This window comes from Perca fluviatilis, chromosome 9, assembly GCF_010015445.1.
Source record: "Perca fluviatilis chromosome 9, GENO_Pfluv_1.0, whole genome shotgun sequence".
Lineage (NCBI taxonomy): Eukaryota > Metazoa > Chordata > Actinopteri > Perciformes > Percidae > Perca > Perca fluviatilis.
The window spans coordinates 8,361,992-8,373,700 of NC_053120.1; positions in this window are offsets into that span (position 1 = coordinate 8,361,992).

Sequence of the window (11,709 nt, forward strand, 5' to 3'; positions counted from 1 at the left end):
AGAATGATTGTAAAGATTTACAAAGAATGTGTTCACGGCATTTACTATCAAACTGGGACGTTTTCAGACCGATTGGTGGGGCTTGGTATGGACAAAATACACATGGCGATACACTGGTAGGAGCAAATAAATTTTAACCATGTGTCCAGCTAATTTAAATAGCTTATATTACTGTTTTGTGTAAACTGTTAACCTCATTTAATATTGTATGTGGCGTTTTCTTTTGCGGGGCGCAAATGTTCCACCAAACAAGTTCCTTCCCGAGAGCAGAGCCAATGTCTCAGTGCGTCATGTAGCCGAGTGTTCTATTTTTTTAAAAAAAAAAAAAAAAAAAAAAAAAATAATTCTTATGTGGGAGACCCCCCTTTCTCCCTCCTTTTTTTGAGAGTAGGCAAAAACCCCCCCCCTTCCCCTAAAAAAAATGTTTTTATTATTATTAGCTGCACTGGCCATATTAGTATCAGGAATAGCATCAGAACTGTTTTTCCTGTTATCTCATATTGATGTAAGCTTTTGAAAGATATCTATATGATCGATATGGGATGGGTCGCTAATGATCTATGCAATCTTCTATGTTATTCCTAATGTATGGGAACTGAGATGGACTATTCTCATTATGTAACTGGAGTTAAATATGAATTGCATTCGGTAAATGTATAAATTCGTTGTTCGATATGGATGGAACAAGATATCTTCAATTCAAAACGATTGACAGTAAATGTTGAATGGAACGCACTTTCGGACGATGAACGAAACTTCGAACTAAGCTGTAAACTTTTTTATGTATTTTTGTACAATAAAGTTAATTTGATTTGAACGTATAAAAGCAAGTTTCTCGTATTATAAATGTAACTTACAAATGTGCCATTTATTTGGAAAGGAATATTTTTTTGAATAGTTCAAATAGATCAAAATAATAATTACAAAGTATAATTTGATAATGAATTGATTATGGTAGGGAAGTGAAGTGTGTGCTATTAGTATCCATATAATTTATATCAACGAATGTATTTGAATTGTACAATAAAATTAAAATTACATAACAAAGGTGTTAACATAATATGGTGTGAGTTGGGTTGGTAAGATTGAAAACGCTGTGATCACCCATCTGAAGTTTGTAAGGAAGCCTTTGGTCCAGAAACACTAAAAGCTGGACACTAGATGGAGCTCTTGCTTCATTGGACACCCAACATAACTCCTCATCTCCGGGTTGCAGGGTGCTCATGACACATTCCTGACAATTTTGACAGTCTCAGCCTCAAACTTGTGAGAGCTTCAGGAAGAGCAGCACATGATTGACACGCTGATGGACAGACAAACTGTGAAAACCTCAAAACCAGCTGTCCTTGCCATGCGGCCATCTGCCGCTTCTTGTCTAATTGGATGATGAGTGCTTGGATTGGGATGCGTGCTTGATTGCTGAATATTTGTCCCCATATGTTTTGAATTATCTTTAGACTTTTTAATGTTTCTATATGGTGGCAATAGCATAATTAGTAATAATGCTGGCAGCACAAGCAGTAACAGTCGATAAATCATAGCTGTAGCTGACAGCAGCTATGATCTATTGACGTGCTTGTGGTGAAGATATAACTTGGTCCACAGAATCATTAAAAAGAGCTGTGTTGTTGGCTTACAGCTAAGCCCCTTTGACATTTGACACTGAGAGATATTGTAAAGATTCCGAATTTCACAGGATGTAGTATTCACCTACAGTTATGTTGAAAAAGCATGCTTTATCCTCAACTCTGACCAGAATGTACAATATGATGGACACCTCTGGCCATCAGGACATTGTTGCTATGATCAATACCAGAAAAGATGTGAATTGTACAGTAGAACCAATTTGTCAGAGGGTCAAGTTCTTGTTTTTCACTCTACCTGTCAGTCGGATGAAAAATAACCTTTTTCATCATGCATTCTGGTTTTGCTCTGTCTTTGGTAGCATTGCTGAATAACAGAGATATTTTCTTATGACATGCATAAATAAGTGATCTCAGTTTTCACTGGAAACACTGCCATGCCAATGCTAAATGCTTACAATGGACAGCCAAGAAATACAGGAGTAATAGTTACATTATTTTGCAGTGCCTGTAGGAATCGACTCCAATGAATATGGTGAAAGAAAAACAGAAAAGAGAAACTTGTGGAATTCAAATGTCACTGAATATCAATACGTCAAAGCCACTGTAAAGCTCACGAGGAGCTGCTTCCGATCAACACTTCACATTTGAGCCAAGTGGACCTATGGCTGTCAGTGCTGAACCCAAACCTGTGACATTAAAAGAGGAAACAAGGAGGGTTTTCACTGCCCCCATTGCACAAAATGACAGCAATATCTCCAGGTGTGTGTGTGACAGGGATGATAGCAGTAGCTGGAAATTCTGGCATTCAGAACTTAACTCTCTTGGCCATACTTATTTTGTTTTTAACCAAAGCTCTTTGCCCATTTAATCATTTTGTGGGGAGCTAAAGCCTATGCTAGACTGCAGCAGCTTGGTGGAAACAAAGAAACTCCTTAAACGGCACACATGTCCAAACTATCAACAAATGTGTGGGAGCGTCCTGCACAACAACACACTAATATCAAAATTGTATTAAATCATAAAAAAGCAAAAGCAGTTCATTAGGATGTGAGGCACACCTAACAATGTTAACAATCTTTACCGTGTTCACCATCTCAGTTTTAGCATGCTAACATTAGCTAACTAGCACTAAACACAGCGGAAGGGAATGCCATTATTTTTGCAGGTATTTGGTCATAAACCAAAGTATTGGACAAAAAAAAGATGGCAATGCCTTCAACACACACAAAAACTAAATTGTCAAACTCACGATAGAGGAAATGTCAAGGGATCACCAAAGTCACTGGGTGTCATCCTCTTTAGACCATGTCTCTACAAAATTTAATGGCAATCCATTCGAACAGTTGTTAAGATATTTCAGTCTGGACCAATAGTGGACCAACTGACCGACATTGACATCCATAAAAGTCTTTATACTGACGAACCTAGAATCCCCATTCTCTCTGATATGTTGTGTCTTGGGAGCGATTTGAACATAGTACCTGGTAGTCTGTAGGTTTGGACGATTATTCCAGCAATTCAGAAAAGCATAATATTTACTTTCTCCATTCTTTGCATCTTTACTTCAAATTCAGAGCGACATTAGGGTTCAAGATATTTAGGAGTCAAAGCTCACTTTCATTCAAGTTTGGCCGCAAAACCTGGAAGAAAAACCAGGGAAGAAAAGTTCATTAAAAATATTGGCCTTGCTGTGCGCCAGTGATTCTCAACCGGGGGTACTTGTACCCCAGAAGGTACTTCTGCTGTTTCCAGGGGGTACGTGGGAAGATTGTGGAGCAGCTCAACTAATTTGAAAAAACAGAAATTATGATTTGATTAAAATAATTAACCAGCTAACAACTAAATACAGGAATTTTAAACAGGTAGCTAAAAGTAATGAACACATATAAAAATAAAGCATAAGCATCTGAAATGATTCGCTAAACGTATTGACTCTCTGTCAAATAGTTAGTGTCTAAAATGGTTAGCTAAAAACTACTGACTAAACAGTTCATTAAAAGTAATTAGTAAATGGTTGAGTAGTAGGATGATTGCTGAACAAACCAACCAAAAGATTGACAGTTCAGTTATATGAACAAATTAACAATATCTACCTTAATATACACTTACCTAAAGGATTATTAAGAACACCATACTAACACCATATTAATCAATATGGGCCAACATTTCTAAAGAATGCTTCCCGCACCTTGTTGAATCAATGACACAAAGAATGAAGGCAGTTCTGAAGGTGAAAGGGATCCCCCACACCACTACACCACCACCAGCAGCCTGCCCAGTGGTAACAAGGTATGACAGATCCACGTTCTCATTCTGTTTACGCCAAATTCTGACTCTACCATCTGAATGTCTCAACAGAAAGACACTCATCAGACCAGGGAAAATTTTTCCAGTCTTCAACTGTCCAATTTTGGTGCGCTCGTTCAAATTGTAGACTCATCTTCCTATTTTTAGTGGAGATGAGTGGTACCCGGTGGGGTCTTCTGCTGGTGTAGCCCATCCGCCCCAAGGTTGTTTGTGTTGTAGCTTCACAAATGCTTTGCTGCATACCTCGGTTGTAACGAGTGGTTATTTGAGTCAAAGTTGATCTTCTATCAGCTTGAATCAGTCGGCCCATTCTCCTCTGACCTCTAGCATGAACAAGGTGTTTTTGCCCCCCAGGACTGCAGCATACTGGATGTTTTTCCTTTTTCAGACCATTCTTTGTAAACCCTAGAAATGGTTGCGCGTGAAAATCCCAGTACCTGAGTAGATTGTGAAATACTCAGACCAGCCCGTCTGGCACCAACAACCATGCCACGCTCAAAGTTGCTTAGATCACCTTTCTTTCCCATTCTGACATTCAGTTTGGAGTTCAGGAGATTGTCTAGACCTGGACCACACCCCTAAATGCATTGAAGCAGCTGCCATGTGATTAGTTGATTAGATAATTTCGTTAACGTGAAATTTCACAGGTGTTCCTAATAATCCTTTAGGTGAGAATAATGAATAGTGTCATTTGGAACACATTGGGAATTGATCAAGGGGTACATAAGTTTATCTGGGCTGGGTTACACCCTAACCCCCCTAACCCTTACCCCCCTAACCCTAACCCTGGCTCTGGGGGTACCTCAGACCAGAAAGGCTAGAAACCACTGCTGTGCGCAATGTCACAGGGTTGTTCATCTATCTTACAGTTAAGCAACGTAAAGGAAGGGACACATTCTGGAGTTCTTGGAGCAATTTCTCCTGGTCCTACAGAGGTCACAGATGACTTAATACCACTTTAACAAGTGCTAAACAGATAAATGAATTGAAAATAAAGACTCAATATGGCAATATTCACACCAGTTAGAAGACATCTATTAGAAGCCATGCATTAAAACTCATTATGCCTTGTTTGGAAGGAATGGGAGGTCTTTGGCACCAATCAATCAAGGCCATTGCTAAGATGATGCCAGGCCATAGCTGGAGGGCTCTTAGACTGATGAGTGTCAGCGGCTTGTGGTAAGCACTGGAGGGCTAATGTCCCCCTCGCTGGGCTCCCCTCCTTCCCCTCCTCGCAGACGAGTCCTGTTCTGACAGAGAGAGCTGCAGGACGAGGAAGGAAATAAAAGCTTACATATCAACAACCTCTCCACATCTTGTCAGAGATGTCCTCTTTTGCCTCCGAACCAATATCCAGAACCTCTTGTTCTCTTTTTCTTTCCCTCTTTCTCTCTCTCTGTCAAGTTCTCATTCCTATGGGCTGTTCTGGGTAGCTGTGAATAGGCCGCCTTTTCATTAGCTCCCAGTGTGGGGGTGTGCATGATTGCAAGCATGCGTGAATGTGTGTGCATGCAATGCCAGTACCTCTTTCTCTTTACCACCACTCTTCCGGTCTTTCAACCCTTTATCATAATTTCTTCCATTTATTCTCTCTGCATTTAAAGTATTAGATCCAGATTTGTGGGGGTAATCGTGGCAGAGAAGGAGGAGGAAGAGGAGTATAAGAAAGAGGAGGATGAGATTAACTTAACAGTTACTTGCCGTGGTAGGACAGGTTTTTTTCTGCTGTATTTTCGGTTCCGAGCACCACTCAGCCTTCCGTTTGACAGCTCTTATCCAGCTGCTTCAGGGTGCTTCCGTCCGCAATCAAGTAATCATATTCTTTGTTGTGCTGTCTTTTGTAAGACTATTTTTTTTTTGCTTGTATCCAAACAGGAAACAGTACTTAGTATGCATCATTTTGGCAGAGATCTAGGAGCCTTAAAACTCAGGCAGGATTGAAATCATTGTAATAATTTACATAGATGGTTGAGAGATAGATAGATAGATAGATAGATAGATAGATAGATAGATAGATAGATAGATAGATAGATAGATGAGGACAAGGCAATCAGTTCGTGACCTTTTCACATATAATAAGACCAATCAACTCTTAATAATGCTGGATATCTCTAGAAACACAGATTGTTAATTTTAACCTCGAGGCAGTGTTCCTAGTAAATGTGCTACTTTGTGCCTTTTCTTTTAATCAGCACTGCAATTTGCAGCCATTCCCATTATGCCTTATATGTTAATGGGAAACATTAAAGACGAAAGAGGAAGAAAATCAACAGTGCATTTGAGGAAGTTGACAATAAGTTGCACTCCACGCTAGATTTAGGCATTAATTATTCTAATGAAAGCAGGGAATTCACTTTAAGGTCATACTGGCATACTGTATGTTAATACTTCACTTATCTGAGAGGTGGTCTGCCAAATCCTACTTTCTAAATGACCTTGCCGATCAAGTTACCTCTTTCTTGATGGCATTGCCTCATTATGAATTAGTGCTGTATTATTGGCCATCTGAGAATAGCAATTAGTCAATTTATTCTCTGAAGTGCAGTCAGTACTCTGCACTTGACACATATAAAGAAAATATATTGTTGAATCATAGCAACTATTTACTATATAAGCTACATTAATAACTTAAAACTTGCAAAAACATGATTTATTTAATAAAAAGATAACTATAGTTTATACACCCCAGTGTTTGGTCATTACACTTTTGACCATGTAAGTACACAAGTCAAAACAAAGATCTTTCTGCAGTTGTAGCGCTCCCTACATTAGTGTTCCCCTCCAGGCTTAAATGTCTGGTTCCCATTTAAAAGTCTACTGGTAATTTGAATGCTGCAATATCTGTGCGAGCTAAAAATAGTTTGTAATATCACTTCAATACAACCACACAGGCAGTCAACCAGCTGGGGGGGCTGGCATATTTAGCCGTGGATTAGCCCCATCTGTGATTTATTATAGCGCTATGTTACCCTGTGACTCTTTCTACTACTTTGTGTCATGATTTGAATCACGATGTAATGCATGGAGTACTAATGTCACAAGACTACTCTGGTCAGGTCATTTGCCATTAGCGTAACCCCACCTATGAAAAAGGGACAGCTAATGCTAGCTAGACTTTTTGATTTTATAATGTGGGACAAACGCAACACTGAGTGTGTGGGAGCTTCAAATCATTCAGCTGGTGTTAAAAAATTATTAACGAAAAGTAATATCTATAGTAGAGGGAATCAGTGCTAACGTATGCAAGCTAGGCTAAATAGCTTTCACTTTAGGGACAGACAGGTTGAATCACAGTTGATATGCTATACAACTCACTGAAAAAGGGGGGGAAATGGCATCTCAACATTCTTAGGATAGGCCTATACGATATTGATGTGCACCAGTCAGTAGCGCATCACAGAAGTTGACAGTGCATCTCCTTGCTTCGCCTGCTCTCGAATGTCATCTTTACTCCAACTTTTCACATAGCTAAGTTGCTTTCAAACGGAGAGGAGATACGAAGGCACAGTTTACTGTCACGGCTCTATTAAAGAGACTCACAACTCACTTTAAAAATCCACATTATGCCACGTCTCTGGGACTTCTTGACTTGAAAACATGAGCATCTGTGCTGCTGTCAACACTGAGGTGCAACTTTGGCAAACAGAGGAAGTAGGTATGAACTTTTTGAACTTGTGAAATGTTGGTTTGAACTTGTGCACCACTTACAGCTGCGCTAACAGCTCTGAACCAGAATACAGACCCATACCCTGTGCTCTTTCTCAGCCACCTTTTCCATCTTTTCTAATTAATTCTCTGTGGAGCTTCACACCTGCGGGGGCCGGACCAACTCTGCTCTCTTGTTTCTGGCTACAGGAGACAGTAATAGATGTTCGCCTATACAAAAAAACTGTCCCAGGTCACAGGGATGGAGGACATACAGTATGGGAAATCTCACTGTAAGGCCATTTTCACTGTGGGTTTGTGCGTGAGTCCGGAGTTACCCCTACATTTAACCCTGCTAGTCTGCTTTCTGACGTCCTTACTGTTGTTACGATCTGCAGGTCTGCTCGGGTCCTTTAGTCAATAAAGGGCAGCTGTGTAACACCGTTGCCAAGAAATGAGATTGGTGCCCGTTTTGGTAGGTGAAGCCACATGAGCACTATTGACAGGTGCACACCGCCCTTGCGCAACCAAAAGTGCATGACCAGCTTACACAAGAATTACTTCTTCCATGAAACCACACCACAGTTAAGGCATGAGTATGTATGTTTGAAAATAACTAGTATGTACAAATCATTGTCTAATCATGTCTTAAGGTCTGTACACATGAGAATTTGAGGGAAGCATTTGTGTAGAGAAGCAAAACAAAGGGAGTTTGAGATTTGTACTTGTCGGAAAGTTACCAAAGCTGAATTCTGATGCTGGAATGGTGTGCGTTTTTTTAAACGTTGTCAAGTCCATGAAAAATTCAAGAAGAACTGGGAACAAGATAGCAGTGTCCTGGTACTTCGTTTTGCTTATGAAAAGCAGACATGATTTCAACTCCTGCTGGAGTATAATTGGATTCTGACTGCACATGTAGCGTAAAACTACGGCAGCTCGACTGGATATGAACTTGTGCCGCCTTGTTCCAGAAAAAGCGTTTATATTAACCAGTGTTTTAGGCAAACCTCTCATAGATTTGGATGAAACTGCCAGCGTGAAAGCACCCTAAATTTCATCCCCTTAAACTGTTGGATAAGGATGCCACCTTGGCTGCTCTCACTTGGCGCCCAGTTGTTTCTGATTGGAGGCCTTAAAGCTGAGCCAACCAAGCAGAGCATCTCGTTTGATCTGCCAGGGATGTTCCCTCATCCACACAGAACAGTGTGAAGTAGAAAGGCAAAGCCAAAAAAGACATTTATAATTAGTTAGTCGGTTAGGCTTCACATCTCTCCAGCACCGCTCTCAGCTGGCCTGGACCCCCATTATAAACACACAAAGTCACTCACACCCACTGTACCCACCCCAGACTTTAAGATTCATCTAGACTCATGGATGTGGTTTGTAATTGCCTCACAAGCCTGGTTACTGAGCGCCAGCCTATTAAACGAGCATCGGAGTGGAACATAACATTTTCAGTTTCAATTAGGTCTATGAGGGCATGCATAATGCACGGGGGAGGTTTGGTCCCCTTGCAGTGCTGAACTGATGAACTCATGTGGGGAAATGACGCAGCAGTGGTCAAAAGAGCTGAGCTGAGCTGACTGTTTACGCTGCATATGGCTGTAAGATTTGTCAGCCTTAACTGAATTAATGTGTGCTCGTTGGAATGTGGAGATAAGTTTGGAGTGAGCATTTGTGAATGTGTGTGTGTGTGTGTGTGTGTGTGTGTGTGTGTGTGTGTGTGTGTGTGTGAGAGAGAGAGAGAGAGAAGAGGCAGTAAGCTATACAAGAGAGAAAATTACACCAGACTTTAACTGAATTACATTTACACTCATGCTGCTGCAATTGCCTGGTGTGGATTTTAGCTGCTGTCCATTGAGGTATAATGTTAAATATTACAAACATAAACATAAATTATACGATTTTATGTTATCTTGTTGTATGTATGTAATCTTCCCAGCCAACTCTGAATGGATACATTTTGCGGTAAATAAATGTGGTCTTTTAGCACTGCTTACAATGGTGCTAGACGCAAACTGAACAAAACAGTTCAAACCAGCAACAGCCTGAATTGACATAATAATCCAACAGTCAGAAGCAGTGCCTCAAAGTCACGGTAGTTTGATCCATTCTTCGATCATTCACCGATGTGCATTTGAACGGTGACATATTAGCTTAAAGAAATTGACATTACATCGTCAGTGACTACAAATCGTTGCACTGAACTGCATGAAATGACTTGAAGTATGCCCTGAACTTGTTTTAGTTGCCTAACCATACAGTAGCAATACTGTAGTTATTTTGCGAAGATATTATATGATTAATTAATGGTACAAAAAGCATTAATAGTTCAAAAATATCATTGTTGAACGTAGTTGTTTAATGTCAATGCTGTCTCCCTTATGTATCCATCTCCATGGGCATACATTTGATCTTTTGTCTACAGAGTGTACCCTCTTTGGTTCCTATATTAATGAATGCATCCCTGAAATTAGAATTGCTTGCATAAAGTTTTATAGACTTGCCAGACAGATGCTCTGATTAAATCCGAGTGTCTAACGGCCCCTGGTGCTCAGTGGGTTTCTGCTTCCCCCTTTTGACATTGTGCACCCTCAGGCTTCCAACCTTCATATCTGTGCCATCTTCTCCGTCTGCCAGTTAACTAACTTTGCAGCCTCTGAACTCGCTGGCTTTTCTTCACCTGTCAGTCTGTCGTTGTCAAAGGTCTTGTGGAGCATATCGTTGGCTGTCTCCCTCACTCTCGCATTCATTCTCCCTTCTTATAAACATGATGTATCAGCCCGCAGCGGTGTTGAACCAGTATAAAACTTAGCATGAAATTTGAAGTTGAGCCAGCGTCCATGGTGGTCCATTTGTTACCTGTATCATATATATTATTTTCTAACATTTATATATAATGCCTGATATGGTTTGTGTCCTAAAGACACCATGAAATAGGGAGAGAGACCGATTATGCAAAAGCAATAGTGCTAGTGGCATAAGCTACACTATACATAAAAAAACACCAATCTTACAGTTACATAATTGGCTGCATGAACTATCACACTGCTATTGAGTCAGTGTTTTTTTATGTTTAAGTTATGATACAATGGTTTCCAGAAAGTTATATCTCTGATAATGTTTTGTGTGTCGTCACATCATTTTGTGGATAATATTTAGCTTTCTTTAAGTTGATGTTTGACTTCTCATCTCCTGCAGGGCCTCTCTCAAATGTGCACTAGACTGTTTTTCTTTCTGTCTCCATGACACACAAACAATCCCCCACTTTAGGCTGCGTCATGATGCGTGACCATCCACGGGCAGCAATTGACTCTACCAGAGAATGACAACAGGCAGCAGGCCTTCTCCCAAGCAACGGCGAGCCCTTTGTGTGTGTATTTATGTGATCGGTCAGGCCAGAGAGGCCAAGTGTGGCCGAGTGCCCGCCTCAGCCAGAGCAAACGAGACAGGACAGAACAAGCCATTTTCTCCAACCCCCTCTGGTTAAACTCCCTATTTTCACACCAGTCGCCGTGGAATTGCTCTGTCTCTCTCTATGAGCGACATCCTGATGGCACAGTGGGCAGCAAACCCAGCAGGCCATATCTAGGAGGAAGCCGGGGATGAGGCAGCGGCGGGTAGGCGTTGGTGAACAAATTAAACACGAGGCCACAGACAAGCAGCTGATAAAATCTCAAACGCTCCGTTTGGGTTTGTTTGGTTTAGTTTAGTTTCGGTCGGCCTGCAGACATGCCTGTGCCTCCTGGGCAGTCGGGATCACGTTGACATCCATCTTGTTTAGGTTCATCTGCTGTTGTTTACTGAAGTCAAACATGGACAGAGCCGGGTGGAACGTTGTTGTCTTGTCGGCTCTCGGAGGTGTAAGTGCCCTTCCCTCGACCCTCCTCTGAGCCTGACTGAGCACAGGCTGCACTTTAGCTCAGCAAGTCGAGCTGCTTGCAGATTCCCCCTCGGGTCCTGTTCACTAGCGCAGGATCACTGGGTCAAAGAACCTGGCTTTACTTTAAGTTCAGACTGAATGTCCCGAGGGCTTAATTGTTAAGAACACACTGTCTGGTGCATTACACTGATTGCTGAGGGGGCTGGCCAGGTATTACAGCAAAGCCAGTGGACTTTCCATTTCCATTCCTTACATTATCCTGTTGCAAAATCCTTATTCATTGCTGTA